The sequence below is a fragment of the Pan paniscus genome, chromosome 6 (assembly GCF_029289425.2).
Source record: "Pan paniscus chromosome 6, NHGRI_mPanPan1-v2.0_pri, whole genome shotgun sequence".
NCBI lineage: Eukaryota > Metazoa > Chordata > Mammalia > Primates > Hominidae > Pan > Pan paniscus.
Window position 1 is genome coordinate 98,573,750 of NC_073255.2, and position 17,376 is coordinate 98,591,125.

Below are 17,376 nucleotides of genomic sequence, written 5' to 3' on the forward strand. Positions count from 1 at the left end.
TCCCCACTGCTCTAGGACCAGAAGACTTTCTTCCTTTCCTAGCCTCTAAAAATCTCCTCCCTCATTCTTCCTCCCAGTTATTGCTCTCTTCCGATTCCCCAGCATGGTCCCCTGAAAGAATTCAGGCACTAGAAAACTAAAACCCAGAGGCAATTTTGTCGAAGCAATTTAATTTTTAATCAAGCTATGCAAAAATCTCAAGGGGCAAGGGAGTACTATGGCCTGGGAGGAGGAGAGAAAACAGAGTGAGAGCAAAGTAAATTATCTCTAATTTAACCTGCCATACTAGGACTTAATCTCTAACAGTTCACTCCAAATACTTCTTAGTTGTATAGAATAAACCATGTCAACCAATTTGCTGCTGAATGACCTTTCACCATCCTGGGCTGATATTAGTCAGAGGTGGTGATTGCTTAAGGCTCAGCTAAAGGAGCTCATTTTGCTCCTTTGCTGCGTCTTTCAGTCATTCCATCAGCATGAGCCACTGCACTTTGTGCCAGTGTACTCTGTGCCCCTTCCCACTGGGCTCTGCATTACGCTTTCATCTCATCCCAACCCCTGGGCTTCTGTTAGTCAAACTTGCATTCCACATGACACATTTCCCCATCTGTGTCTTACTGTGAATATTTTCTGCTGCTCTCATAAAATCTTTCACTATCCTGGGTTACTCTCATCTCCTTCATTTGTAGACTGCATGATGGTTAATGATTAGGATTACAATACATTTCTGTAATGTTAACATGGTATCTCCAACAGTCATTTTTTTGTGGCTACAATAACACATTCTGGATATATAAGATTGAAGATTAAGTTAATTCACTTTTATTTAAATGGGCTTATTTCTTTTTGACATTTGTAGTCCAGCTGTAGAGTATGAGTATGTGTATATAGGTGTGTGTGATGATAACAAATAATGGGGGAAATATTTGAGTCAATTCTCACTTGGGAAGGGAAGTTAAATCCACAATTGTCAGATAGATTCCTTAAAACCTTAAAAAGCTTAAATTACATATCTGGATTAGCTCACCTTGGTGTAAAATGGGACATTCAAATTCCTGTCTCATTCAAGCCACATCAGTTACATCTGCATTTTAGAGGTGTTGTTTTCTCTTCCTGAGCTAGTTGTAAGTAATCCTTTAATCAACTGAACACCCATTTTTTTTTTTTTTTTTTTGAGATGGAGTCTCATACTGTTGCCCAGGCTGGAGTGCAGTGGCCAGATCTCAGCTCACTGCCACCTCCGCCTCCCGGGTTCAAGAGGTTCTCTTGTCTCAGCCTCCCGAGTAGCTGGGATTACAGGCATGCCACCACACCCAGCTAATTTTTTGTATTTTTAGTAGAGATGAGGTTTCACCATGTTGCCCAGGCTGGTCTCAAACTCCTGACCTCGTGATTTACCCGTCTCGGCCTCCCGAAGTGCTGGGATTACAGGCGTGAGCCACCATGCTCGGCCGAGAGATGTTTTTAAAAAGAGTAATCGCAAAAAAGAGTAGGAGAACAGGAGTAAATGCAGGAAACAGAAAGGGAATGAAGCAGAACTGAAAGGGAAAGAATAAATGAATATGAAGCAAGAGAGAATGTCACCAATAAATATCATGCTGTGAAGTTACACCTGTGCCACAGAGCCCAGGTTACCCTCCAGAATGAGAAGGAACATGGCAGCTTGAATGGAAATCCAGTTTATGTGAGTGCATCACTTAACTTACCTTAGTTTCATTTTGCTTTTCTGTAAAGAAAGGGACAGAATGACCCCAAGGTTCACCAAGATTTCTTTTTGATTTAAAATTTGAGAACTCTATGAAAGGTCACTCTGTAAGCCAGGTAGCAGCTGGGCAATTCAGTCAGGCATGTGTTTACATTCCAAACATATTCCAGAAGCACCCTGTAGAGTTTGAAAAGGCCTCTGAATTTGTCCTTAAAAAAAAAAAAAAATCTTCAACATGAGCTGCTCTTTGGACTTTGTTAAAGTGTTCTTTTCTTCTTTTGTAAGAGACCTCTGTCTGCAAAAGCCATCTGGGAAATATTCACCACAAGTTTTCTTGTAGGATGGAAACACTGCTGCACGCTAGCTGCCTAGAATGAGTACAAATCTATCCAATGGTCACTAACTGCCCTCAAAGCCCTAAATCACTTTCAGCTTTGAGGAGACATATGTGTTGGGATGGGTCCCATTCAATTAGTCTTTTCCAGTCAAACTCCAGAGTGAATCAGGGTTTTAGCCAACACTTAATAAATATACCAGATTTTAGCATCTGGAAGGAAGCCGATCCAAAACAAATTATATGATCCACATAGTATGTAGTTCTGGTGTGGTCATTTGATTCCTGAGTGGTGACCATACCCTGGATGTGTAGGACGAACTTTTAACCCAACAAATGACAATTTAGCAAACAACAGCTGCATAGCCCCTTCACCAGTGGAACGACAGAAACTCATATTAAATGAGTTGTATTTACAGTGATATTAGCACTTCAAAAATGGCTTTTTTTGTCAGCAAAAACATAAGAAGGCCTACAGCAATTACAGGATTATGTTCCTCTTCAGGATATAAGTCATGCCCCAGAAAGGCAGATAAAATTAATGTCTCTTGTTCTGCTCAGTTGAATATTTGCTTTTATTTTTACCTCTATTTCGAATCTTTGCTAAGGAAAGGAAGACTTTGTCTTGGATGGTTTAGTTAACAACATAGCTTATGTTATGTTTTACGACTAATTAAAATGGAACTGAAACTTGCAGGATGGTGTTACAAATTAGCATGCTCCCATTTGGTCCTCTTGTCTTAACTCAGCAGCTTGTGTCTTAATCCTGGAGCTCTAGGCACTTTCACGTGGTTATTGATTGAATCCACAGATTCAGTTTCATACAGCAAATGACACTATGTAGTCAGCCTCTTAATTACTTAATGCAGTATCTGTGTGTCATGACAATATGCACATTAAAACAAGTAGTGTAAGTATAGCTGAAATGAGCCTGGCTGAGGCAATTTTTATAAAAGCTACTCTACGTGAATGGAAGGTGTCTCAAATTCAGTTAGGCAAAGTGTTTCAGTGAAAAAGATGCACTATCCTAAAAGCCATTTGGATGATGTAATCTCTTATGACAAAGAGATTACAAAATGACAAAATGAAAAAATAATCCATAAATGTCTGTAGGTTGGGGTCTGTATGAGCAAGATAGTACTTTGCTTTGCAGCAATTCTCCTTTTTAAACTAGAATGGGAATAATCATGATGTCTAATTACTAAGCAGAGTTTGGTGGGTTCTTATTAAGGACTCTCAACATGTCCTAAACATTGAAACACATCTAAATGCTAGATATAGAAAATGAGCAGAATAACCCACAATGTAGGAAACCAACTACATAATCTGTCAGTTTCCTGTGATAGATTTAATCTTTCATTATTCTATAAATCAATTCACTTTTTAAAATTCATTGTGATTGGAGCTGATTGGCTAATTTTTAACCTTTTCTCTCTTCTTTTCCCTTTCCTCCTTTCATCTACTTTTCTCCTTCCTCTTTTCCTCTTTTCCTTCTTTTCTGTCCAAAAACATTTTAAGGAGCCAAGGGTCAAGATTTTTGAAAAACTCCTGAGCTCAGGCAGTCAATGGGTAGGAGTGGTCTTCAGTTCTTAGGATTCTAAGATTTTTAAAACATTCCATGAGTAATTGAAAGTTGTGCATATTTTCTTTTTGATTGATCATTTTATACATATGTTACCATTAGAACTTACATGTATTTTCATTAGGTCTTTTGTCAACTAATGGGTCTTAATTTTTTTGAACTATTAAGAATTAAAACACAGTGCTATGTCTTTCAATATCCTACCCATTCCTAGTTTTTATGTAAAAAAAAGTGCTTCTGAAACTGCAAAAAAAAATCCAGATTGTTTTATTAAAGGTTAATTATTCCCAGAATATATAATTGCTTTTATAGTCTCATTAATCCAGCACTTGAAAGTATAATACAGTCTTTTGTTATAGTTCTATTTCACATTGATCCAATGGTATGTGACAGAGGTAAAAGAAAGGGATGTGTCTACCAGCAAGAGTAAGGCGATTACCTCTGAAGGAAACTAACCCAGTTAGTAAAAATGAAAAAAAATATACTAAAGGAACTAGTTTTTGATAAGGAATTTATTCATGGTACAGACATAGCCAGCATGACTTTTCAGGCTTGACTTTTGAGTCAAAGACAAGTTTTGAAATGTCTACTCTGTTGCTAAAGTCTAGCAGCTATGCTCTCTTTGCCACGTATTCATCAGTCTCATGAACTCTGAGATCATGAGACTGTAACGTTTCTTTAAAAATAAAGGAACTTAAAGAATTCTCTTGTGGCATATGCAAATAATTCTCTTGTGGCATATACAACTTCTGTGCCAGTTGAATTATACTGTTGACTAGTTTCATCTTCAATAGCAGTGACGGACAAGTTCCTCTTCACTGACCCCACTGCCATCTGTCATCCTGGATTCCACCTACAGTGCATTGTATGAGCTACACTGAACAGGTTTCACCCTGGTCAAGGTCACTGCCCAGCCAATCAGAATTGATGGGGTCACTGCAAATATCCAAATTACTTCCAAATGGAGGTGCTGACAGACACTGTTAATGAGTACTGTTTTGTCAGACTTGTTGATGACCTTTGACAACATCCTTCTTCCAGACTGCTGAGATTAGTCTTTTTTTCCCTCCTTCTGACATTTAGGTGGTATCCGATACTTAAATGCACATTCGAGGGTAATCTGAATCTGTGTCAGAAGTTGAATTTGCAGAAGTGATAAAACTGATGGTGTTGTTATCAATCCATTAAGGAAATATTTTATTTGCTTAAGAAAGGTCTAAGCCTGCACCTTTGGGTAACTGCTATGGAGAACCGGATGTGAGATGCACAAATCTATATTATCATACAATTACGATAGCAGAGCAAATGATCCTACTTCTAAATAGTATCAGGTACCTTACTTTTCCACTTGTGTCCCATGCTGGCCAATGAGGTGCAGAATACGAAAGAGAACAGATCACTCATAGTTGTACATTGTCATTCTAAAATAATAATATCTGCTTACACTGGTTGGGTATTATGACAAAATTATCAGGTATATTATCAAAGAGACTCTTGAGATCATTGTCTTGCTTTTTTATATTTCTGGTTATCCTCTGTGATGAATCAGCTAAATCCCAACACCCTCAAGAAGCTACTTAAAATGATGAGGTATTAGAGTGTGTGGGGGACTGTGCAGGTAGAAACCCTATGAACAGGTAGACCAATGAGAAGTCTGCAGTTCAATAAGGGTAGAAAAGTTTAACACATCACTTTGTTCTTTAAAAATTCTTCTATCCAGCAGCTATTTCTGTTCTATATTTTCAGGTACTAGCACCTGAGGGTGTTTTTGTTAAATGCTACTTTGTTCAGCACTTCTCTGTTACAGCAACTGGATTCTTTAATTGTTCACAAACTTAAATTATGTGAAGAGAAGTCCTATCCCTTTAGCTCTATTTCCTTAGCCCCCAAGGAAATTTTTATGATATTCGTTTTCTCTGCTTCATGGATTAGATTTAATTTCTGTTCGTAAGCAGACCCTTACTATCTGTGGTCTCCCTCAGGATTCTATTGTTCACCTTTCTTCCAACCTAAATCTCAAAGGCTGCCTTACAAGTAATTTACAACTTCCAGTAAAAGTACTTTAGAAATATAGGCATTTGCTCAGAATATCCATAAGTTACAAAACATTGCCTTTATTAAAAAAACTACAGGTGGTCATCATAGAGATTTACTCTATTAGTATTCTTATTTTTAATTAACACAACACACATGTGCTGTCTTTTTTCCTTTAAGAATCATTTTAATGGAGTCAATTTTTATGCTCCCCTCCATTTGCAATTCAACACCTATTTAAAATATTTTACTGCAAATAAAAAGGATCAAAGATATTTAGAACAGTCTTATAATCTAATGTCTAGGAAACAAGTCTGAAATTAAGTATGAGACAAAGATAAATGAAATAGAAGCCTTAATATATATTCAGTGTTCTAGAAGACGATAGAATCCTCAACATACTTTCTCTGTAATTTTTCTTGGATTATGTCATCTTTCATGTAGTTTCAACTATCTCTTTGTGGAGAGTCTCTCAGTGGTTCCTCTGGAGGCCAATTGTGTAAATCTTTTCCTAGTTTTGTATTCAATGACCTCTTGTTGGGTAACTTGAACTTGGCCATGAGGGTACTTTTGTATTTATACCATAAAAATGGGCAAATGCTACACCTCAAGGCTTCTTTGCCCCTCACCCTTCTCCTGGAAAGCCAGTGGTTAAAGTATTACCAATTCACCACCAGTCTTGACCCTATCCTAATTCAATTCAGGTTAAATCTCACTAAAAATAATTTTATTTTGTTTTCCCTTTGTCTTTAAAATAAGCATACCAAAAAAAAGTCATTTTAATTTAGTGAGTAATTGCTATTAAAAGCAAACAAAATTAGGTTTCTTGGATAATTCCTCTCCATATATCACTCTACAAAAGATATGTAATTGTACAACAAGGCAAATTATATATTCTTAGAGTTTGCCTCACCTGTCCCAATTGAAGAGTGTTTCTGTTTGCAGAGAAAGGAAATACTCGTTTCACTGTGAAGGATGAGGAGAAAAGAAGAAAGAAATTATTTCTCTCTTCTGTCTCCCCAAAATCTACCTTCATCCTCTCTATCATAAATTATACAAGTAAAATAGAACCTTGTCACTCAAAATGTGGCCTGCAGACCAGCAGGCTGGGCATCTCCTAAGAGACTGTTAAAAAATGCAGATCTCCAAATCAACCTCAGACCTCCGGAATGAGAATCTACCTTTTAACAAGGCTCGCAGATGATTCAAGGACACATGCAAGTTTGAGAAGCTCTGGATTTGAGGAGAAAAAGGCAAGGGGCAACTAGGAGAAAGAAGGGATTTGGGAGGAGAGTAGAAGATGTTGGGTTAGGGCAGAGGTACATCCATTCAGTTATCAGGCCCCAACATGCTTGCTTCTCTACAAAGAAGAGGCACAACGGAGGACACACTTCACCCCTTTAAATGAGTTTATAGATGACTTTTCTATCCTCTTCACCTGTGGCTGGTTGTCTCCTAGCACCTGTTACAAAAGACAGTGATACTGACAAGATAATTCTAAACTACTGCTAAGAAATTTGGAGAAAGTTATTATTATGATCCTGAGGATGAAGCTCTTCATTTCTTCACCAAGTTGAAAATGTGGCTTGCGGAAAAATATTTCTGCTTTCACTTTGGCCTTTTTTGCCCTGAGGCCATGTGTAGCTGAGCACAGCCAAATGAGACTGACTGAAAAAATCTGGTATAGACAGTGCAGTTGAACAACAGCCAGGCCATGAAATGGAGTCCCAGAAATTCAAGCTCTTACTTAGTTGATGCTGACAGCTGAAAAGAATAGTTTTTTTGGTCTTGCATGCACTTTTCTGCACTATATAAACCATATCTCTAGGTCACTTACATTGACCTGGCTTTGTTACAAAATGTGTGACCTCTTTAAGTGTCTCAGTTTTGTCGGTAAAATGGTTGTGTATGACAGCTCTTGGGACCACCCTGGTCTTTCCACCTGTCCTCACACCTTTCACCCCAGAATATTCTGCCCTGTAAGAGCTATCTAATTAAGACACTTTGTTCTCTGGCTCCAGCTGTTTCAGAGAATCCTGGCAATATGCCGCCCTCATTTTTTTGAATTCTTAAGTCCTACATTTATTAAATTTGTCAGATTTTCTCAACCCTGTACAGACATAGTGAATGTGTGTAAACATGGGTGGTATTTTTAACCTAGTCTTAACTACTGATTTTTCTTGTGATAAAAGTGATGTCCTGAGACATTTCAATTGTTGTGGTATCATGCTAGTTAATAAATACTCGGATATCATATGACAAAATTATATTATCGGCAAAGGCAAACATCTATAGATAGGAAGATGATGCTGGAAGTCCTCATTTACACATGTTATGCTAATATTTTCTACCAAAAATTATCACTGACATTAAAGATCACTTGAATCTCGGAGCATTTATGGATGGCACTTCATAATTTCAGCGTCGTAACTTAGAATACTCTATTCTTTTATTAATTTTGAATTTCTTAATATTATTCATCAGTTTCATCATCTGCAAAAGGCAGATAATAATAATACCTATTCCTAGGTTTGAACATGAAATTTAAACAAGGTAATGCATAAAATCACAGTTGCTGGCAATTAGTAAGCATCCCATTAATGTTAGCTTTATTGTCATGATATTTTTACTTATTCTTTTATAAAGTCTTCAAACCACAATGTTGACAATGTTCAAATGCATTCAATAATTGTTTAATTAACATCTAAATATCAATCAAGTTGCTTCTATGTGTTTTAACACATACAGCCTAATCTCAGCATGCCAGCTGAATTACTAAGAAAAGATAAACTCTCTTTATTATTGTGATTTCTATTGTTATAGCTCATTTCTAACTTGGTCTTGAGGCCTCTCTCTTAAAAGTGGCCATAACCAAGATAGCCACTCTTTAGGAAAGCTCTGACTAGTGAAAAGTTAGGCTCAGATTGAAATGTGTTGGTCAGGCAAGACAGAATGAGAAAGTAAAACCAAATGCATGGAACATAAGAAATGTATTACTTACAGGTCTCAGGGAGGTTAGGGGTGCCAACGGGAAGCTGACGGAAGTCTGGAGGTGGTAGGGAACTCAACCAACAAGCGAGGAGTTAGAGGGCGAGAAAGAGCCAGGGAAAGGATCCGTGGAACTGTGAGTTTGTAAGGTCCACGGGCACAATCCTTTAGGCTTTCCTGTGGGGGGTTGTGGATTGGCTAGTTTAAAAACAAATGTTTGCACAGGGGGATCTTATTTACATGATTCTAGTGTTAACCATTGGGTTCTATCATGGGCAGCAGCTGTCGGGCAGGTTTTTTTTTTTTTTTTTTTTTTTTCAGTGATTAAAATGAGGAACAAGTGGCTATTTGCAAGCACTCACACAGGGAGAGGATTTTTTTTACCACACTGAAGGTGACAGGGTACAGTTGCATTTCAAACAACTTAAGTCAGGCCTAAAAATGGATGTCAAGGCAGAAACTATATTAATCAATTTTATGACAATTATGGTTCCACTGCTTTAACCTCATTGACCCCTAATTGTATTTCTCACTTCAGATTCCTTTGCGAAGCAGCCAGGGCATCAATCAACTAATCAATCAAGTAAATACTTGCTTCTCATCTCCTTCTTCTTAAATATATCTAAATTCTCAAGACATCTACATTGACCAACTCATCTCAAAAACTAATAGCAGGTGTTTATTTCATTATTTACTGCATTCAAATGCATATATATCTGCCTCAATCTCTGCTAATCCCAAGCTTCAACTCTTGGAATCAATCTGTGGATTCTTTTTTGGATATTATTCATATGTTTCCACCCCCAAACCTATAGAAAAGTCCTTCTTCTACCACATTAACCTTTCACAATTCTATACTACACAGTTCATTCTAGGCTCCTCCTAGAGCAGAAGCCTCCCCTGATTACTACACTGAAGTCTCCATTCTCTAAAGTTCTGACGACTTAGGTGGCATAGGACAAAAAGCAGACGTGTTTTTTTCAGTCCTAAGCAAGCTGCTTGCTAGCTGCAGAAACTCTGAGCTTATTTTCCCATCTGTAAAATTCATAGCAATGTCTACCAAATATCACTGTGCAAAATAGATGTGATAATGAATGAATAGGACTGAAATAGCATCTTAATAGAACAAGGTAGATTTTTCATCATGTTCTCTTGTGGCCATTGTGATAGAGACCAAATTTTTTGACTGTTGTTGAAGTGTCATCTTGTATTAGTAAGTATTTTATATTTGCCTTAGCTTCCTTTTGGAGAATAGATATGATGTTATTCATTTCTTATATGGGAGTACATGGTATAATTTTATTTGCTTGCCTGATAAATTTTAGTGAGTGTTCTACTTAATGGAAATTCTATAGGTATTCAAAGCAAGAAGTGTGCATTTTCTAAAATCTGTATTATTTGACAGATGGTGCCCTATTCATTACATATTAGTGTCTATAAAGATTCATTATATACTATCAAAAAGGGAAGGCCCCAAACCAATTCCACACAGGCTTATTAAGCAATTAAGCACCTGTTTGGGGGCTGGCACTGTTCTAGATATAAGGCATAAAAAAGCGATTGAGATATGAAGTTTACACTCTACCTGTGCTCTTTTTTTTTTTAATGAAAATATTTCAAGGCAGCCCAAAAAGGGCTTTTATGGTTTCTTTGGCTGATTGAAAATGAAAAACAAGTGCTGACAATCTCAGAATCCGTTAAGCACGCCCCCTGCTGTTCATTGGCTACAAATATTTTTGTCTCCACCCACCATAGCCACCATCGTTGTGGCTATGGTAGCGACAGTGGAGTTTAACACTCTTTAAGGAGAGGTAAAGACATCAATCATCCCTTTCCTCGTTTTTCCTCTTCATCAAATTCATCTTCCATAAGTATTTTTATCCAAAAATATCCATACTTACTCCATTCCTGAGAAGGAAACTCAATGTGCCACTATTTTCAAAGCCTCAATGCCTGCTTTTGATGAAGCCATCTCAGGAGAGTTCAGAAATCCCCTTTGTAGGAAAAGTCTTCCTTATTTTACCTGGCATAGGAAAGCAGTTATCTGTGGTGTAGGGGGTTCCATCGTGAGGAGTTGGAACAGCTCTGGAATCACTGATTTAATGCTGACCCCATTGCCCCAGTTAAAGATTAAGTTCCCACATAAACTGAATTGTGAATTTCACTCTTCTGAAAAAGGATATTTTACCACAAACTCCATTCTGTAAGCTTTCCTCATTCACTTAGACAGCTTGTTTCTAAATGCAGGATAAAAGTGCCATCATTTCTGCAATAAATAAAATCAGGATTAAGTAATAGAGTCATTAAGGCAGCTGGTCTTTGCAAATAGTTGGTCTTAATCATGTGGCAATTTATCTTTAGTAAGGTTATTTACTGTGGACTCTCATCCATAAAAGCAGTTTGCATCCTCAGTTGTTTAGAGTCGCTGTCCTTATGACCCAGCCTGACTTAATCTAAAGCATCCAAGCAGCAGGGTCTTTAATCACTCTTTGATTTTCATCTATGATTGTTTTAGTTCTCAATATTGAAACCTATGCTATTTCTTCTTCTGGGCATTACTGGGTAACAAATCCCTTGTTCTGACAGTTTCTGCATATTGTATAATAGCTCCAGCACCACCTCTAATGCCCTCTTCCAGCTTCTATTTGATCTCATTTGGTGTTCTTTTTTCCTTCTGGACCACACTACTCCCCCAATCCGTCCTTGCTGTAAGGGGATGAATACTGCCTTATAACACTCCTTCCCCTTATTTCAGAAATGCACTCCAGGAGGGAGCTATTGCTTATATTTCTGTGTGAACGAAAGTCAATACTGAAGTCTACTAGACTTTAAGTCTAAAAGAAAGTCTACACTTTTAAAAAATATGTTTCGTACTGCTAGTTGATCTTCCTATTTTCTTTATTTCCATTCTTCCTCTCAAAAAGCCTCTAAAATATAGACAGAAATATGTTATGTTGAATGAAAATAGCTCATGTCACATCATTGGCCTCCAATAGTTTTTATAACCCTTAGAATCAAATCTGAACTTCTCACCACGGCCATCAGGGGCCAAGGGACTTGGTTTCTCCACCTTCTGAATCCCATCTCCTCCATATCCTTTGCTTTCTCACTTATATCCAGCCACACATGTTTTCTTTTCTTTTCTTTTTCTCACATCTGCCAGAATTGTTTTTACCCTGGAGCCTTTTACTGGCTTGTCCCTCTGTCTGGAATGCTCTCTTTCCTAATTTTTGCATGATTCCCTTACCTTTCTTTAATTTTCTTCATAGCACTTTTCTGAACCTAACCGATTACATAATTATTTGTTTGATTCGGTTAACTTAAAGAAAAAATACAATTTATAACTTTAGGTAAGCAGAAGGGGATACTTTATTTCTCACCAAGGGTTTCAGCCTGCAGGGTGTCCATTCTGAAAGGGTGGGAAATATAGCCTCCAGTCAGAAGCCAGAATCAGATACTTCCATGGAGGGGCAGAGGGAACAGGAATTTATGCCAAGTAGCTAATTTCAGAAGACTGGCTACTGGACCCTTACCTTTTACCACATACAAAAATAACTCAATATGGATTAAAGACTTAAGTGTAAAACCTAAAACTACAAAGATCCTGGGAGAAAATCTAGGGAATAACATTCTGGACATTGGCTCAGGCAAGACTTCATGATGAAGACTCCAAAAGCAACTACAACAAAAAGAAAAATTGACAAGTGGAACTTAATTAAACTAAAGAGCTTCTGCACAGCAAAAGAAACTACCAGCACTGTAAACAGACTATCTACAGAATGGGAGAAAATATTTGCAAACTATGCATCTAACATAGGTCTAATATCCATAATCTATAAGGAACCCAAACAATTCAACAAGCAAATACCAAACAACCCCATTTAAAAATGGACAAAGGACATGAACAGACACTTCTTCAAAGAAGACATACATGTGGCCAAGAAGGATATACAAAAAATGCTCAATATCACTAATCATTAGGGAAATGCTAATCAAATCCACAATGAGATACCATCTCACACCAGTCAGAATGGCTATTATTAAAAATTCAAAAAACAACAGATACTGGGGAGGTTATGGAGAAAAGGGAATGCTTATACACTGTTGGTGGAAATGTAACTTAGTTCACTCCTTGTGAAAGCAGTTTGGAGATGTTGGGAATAACGCTCAAAATCCTAAGGAAATTGAACACTCAGAGGATTCTTAGCACAGCAATTATACTTCTGCGCAGAGGGGTGCTTCTCCTTGGCCAGTTGCCATGAGAGCACACCTGAACCAAGGGGCATGAGAGCCTTTATTCCTGACGCAAGTCCTGCCCCTGTACCCTTTCCCCATTGGCCGGGGTCGGGCCGTACAATCTAAACTAATTCCGGTTGGCTAAACATTGGAACTTTTTTTAGATAAGGTCGGCACGTAAGGGAGAGAGGGAAAAAGGGAACGGGGTGTCTACAATGAGCTAGAGAGCTAGTCTTCTTTCCACATTAGGAAAGGAATGTGAGCTGGTACTGATAACGCCTGGTACTGTGGCATGTCTGGGCATGTAACAAAGGCAGAAAGGAAGAAAAAAGAGAAAAAGGGAAAAGGGATGGGGGGTAGTATGAATAAAAAAATAAAGGATTGATCGGGCTATTTGAAGAGAAACCTCATCATATCCCACAGGAGTTTTCTCAAAAAAACTACAACAGAACTACCATTTGACCCAGCAATCCCTTACTGGTTATATACCCAAAGGAAAATAAAGCATTCGACCAAAAAGACACATGCACTTACATGTTCATCGCAGCTCTATTCACAATAGCAAAGAAATAGAATCAACCTAGATGCTTATCGATGGTGGACTGGATAAAGAAAATGTGTTAAATAACACCACGAAATACAATGCAGCTGTATAAAAAGAGATCATGGCTCCATGGATGGAGCTGGAGGTCATTATCCTAAGTGAATTAACATGGGAACAGAAAATCAAATCATGTTCTCAGTTATAAGTGGGAGCTAAACATTGAGTAGACATAGACACAAATAAGAGAACAATAGACACTGCGGTCTATTTGAGAGTGGAAGGCGGAATGAGGGTGAGGATTGAAAAACGACCTATAGGGTACTATGCTGATTACTTGGGTATCAAAATTATCTGTACACCAAATCTCCACAGCACACAATTTAGCCACTTAACAAGCCTGCACATGTACCCCTTGAACATACATAAAAGTTGGATAGAAAAAAAGGAATTTATGCCAAGTAAGGTGGCCAAATATACATATTCAATAAGCTGTGGAAGGAGTCACGAATACCTGAAAGGAGAAAGGTGCACATGCGCAGTTGAGCTTCCTGCATCTCCATGTTCATAAAATGGTGATGTAAGGGTGGAATTTTTGACCCTCTGACCTCCAAAGATGAAGCAGAGGACACAAAATCCCTTACTGTGCAAGCTCTGTTGACTCACCAGAACCACTCCATGACTGTGGTCTCTTAATCAGGCAAAACAAAAGAGAGGCAGCATCAGGTAGTTGGTTGATATCAATAGTGGAGTCACTTAAAAGGGTTGGTTCCTGTTTAGCCCTTAGGGAAGATAGGCTAATTGCAGTGAGTGAGGGAGGGGCCTAACACGCTCATCCCATCAAGACTGAGAATTTCATTTTCAAGTTTACTCTGGGGTCCCCTTGGTCAAGAGATCGTCTGTTTAGTCAGTTGTACGGTTTAGGATTTTATCTTTATTTCTCATTTCTTTATTTTCTTCTCCTCTAGAAAGGAGGCTTTACAACAGCAGGGACTTCACTTTGTTCCCTGCTATGAGCTCAGTGACTGAAATACTGCCAGATGCATAGGAAATGCTAAATGACTATTTGATGAAATCATGAATAAATGATATTTCCAAAATCAGAGACATGGTAATAAAAACAGCCAACGTTTATCTGATACTCATATTATGTCAGGTAAGTTCTAAGCACTTTACATGGATTATCTCAATTAATCTTGACAGTAGTCCCATGAGATTGATATTGTGATAATGATCTCAGACGTGCAAAACTAGGAAGTACTAAGAAAGCAAGCTAAAGCAAGGTGTTCTGACTTCACAGCCTGAGCTAGATGCTACCTAGAGTCCTAGAAATCCTATTTCAAAGGCTGCTGTATATAGAATCTGTCCAAATGATCTGACTTTCCTAATAGATGTTCCTGAGGGGGACTCTTGATAATGAAGTATAGAAGATGCATAAAATTTGTAGCCAGACTCGTTGTTTTTCACGTTTTTTGGCCTGTAGGAAGTTATTAAACTCAGGCAAAGTCTCCAAATGCTTCCAACCCTCATTTGTAAAATAGATTAATAGCATATACTTCAGAAGATCCTGTGAAAGAAGATATTATGTATAGTGTGTGTGTTTACATAGAAATGCTCACTAAATGGCTATCTTTATGAGGAGGATGGTGGTGGAATTTGTGGTGGTGCCATGACTGCTGCAGATGAGAGGTGCATAGCACAGTGGTTAGCATCTCTACCAGACTGACTTCAACATGCTTGACCATGCCTGAGGACTGGCCAGGATAGAACTGACAGGAGGCTATGGTATGGGGTATCCAGGAGTCTTAGGAAAAGCCAAGCTCCTCATGTGGAGGATAACAGCTGACATCCAGGATGAATAAGTCTAAGCTCCAGAGAAGTCACCTCAAGGTTTCTCGGCAGATGGAGAAGGAATTCAGCTTGAGGAAGGAGTCAAGAGCCTTATCTTGGTTTGAAAAAAAAAAAAAAGTAAGACCCACAAGGTTCATGTCCTGATAATGATTATCAGATCATCTGCCTGCCAGTGCCAGGGGGATAAGGAAATAGGAGCAATAATAAAGATAGCAAACGGTCACTGGAACTTCTGGATGAGCTAAGGGGCTTTGTAAAGCATGTAATAATAGCACCAATTAAACTAATAATAATATCTTAATCATGTGGCAGGAATGTGATTTTATCCTCACAACCACCATATGAAGGGAATAATATTATTATCCCAATTTTTCAGATGAGGACCCCAACAGGCACAGAGAAGTTAAGTAACTTTCCCAACATAATTCAGTTAGCAAATGGCTGCTGGGAGTCTGTATAAATAGAAGAAACAGAGGATTATCCTGGGAAAACCAAGGAGATGGCCTCATTGAGCCAGAGAGCCCAACAAAGGCACAAATGAAAATATTGGTACAAGTATTGAGAAGAATGATGATTTTCAAATCTTTCCTTTGAATAAAATTGTAAGAGAAACTAATCACATTGCCAGCTCATTAATTAAAATAACATTTGATGATAATGCTGTGAGATATAGCCTTCAAAAGATACTTAAGTATTTGGACAACAGCTTTATAATGAAACTCCCATCTCCATTTAATTATGTAAGTACAGTTGCTTACTGTTTTCATATCTACAAAAATTAGAAATAGCATTTCCATTGAATTTAGTTTCATGCTCTCAAGTAAACTTCATCCACAAATAATTTAATTAATGGACAAAGAAAGAAGCTCCATTTATCTTATTAAATAAATATATTTTCATGTAAGATTTTTACTTTTTAATGATTTTCAAAATTTGGAATATATTTATGTCCTTTGGTCAAATTGTGATGATTTATAATTTTAATTCCAAAAAAATGTTAATACTTAGAGGGTTATATATTTTTTTCTTTTTTCTTTTCTTTTTTTTTTTTTTTTGAGAACGAGTCTCACTCTTGCCCAGGTTGGAGTGCAGTGATGCAATCTCGGCTCACTGCAACCTCTGCTTCCCAGGTTCAAGTAATTCTCCTGCCTCAGCCTCCCGAGTAGCTGGGACTACAGGCATGCACCACCACGCCTACCTAATTTTTGTATTTTTAGTAGAGACGGGGATTCACCATGTTGGCCAGACTGGTCTTGAACTCCTGACCTCAGGTGATCCACTTGCCTCAGCCTGCCAAAGTGCTGGGAGTACAGGCATGAGTGAGCCACTTTGCCTGGCCTACATTCTTAAATAAGAATTAAATATGCATATTTTTGTTGTACATATGTATGATAGTAATCAATAAAAGACCTTAAAATATAAGACTTGATGTATCAGCATAAAAATTTTTGAAGCAAGTAGAACAGAAATGTGAATAAGAATAAATAGAAATAGTATAAAATTTCTGGCTGTTAAAAAATTGTTAAAATTGGATCTTTTTTATTATTTTAAAATATGTTGAGTACCAAATTCCTATGCTATTTTGATTTCATTGTTGTCATTTAAAAAGAGATGTAACTATGTTATTTTAAAAGTTTGAAATTGATGTTATTTTAAAAGTTTGAAATTGATATTTTACTGAAAGTTATATTCTTTGCAACTACTGACACATACAATAAGAAAGTTAGTTTTTAACTTAAAAATTATTTAGTGGCTACGTAACTTTTCAAAATTCTCTTTGAAGTATTTGAATGACAAAGGTTGAAATCTTCTCAAGCTCATGGGTGATATTCAATGGATAATCCTTGCTCCAGAGAACCAAGGCAATGAAGAGTGAGTTGGTGGAGGTGGATGGTAAGCACACAGGGATTTGTGGGTTCTGTTTCTACCTCACTTCTGGGTTTGTGTCCTGGGACAGTACAAGATCTCCGAGGGGCAAACAACACAGACATATCTTGGTGGTTTTAGGCCGGAGAGGCTCAAATTGTCTCCCAGAATGGTGCAGGAATAGCAGAAAAATTCCTATTCCTCTAAAGCGTGTTTGGACATAATGGAAAGCTCACTTG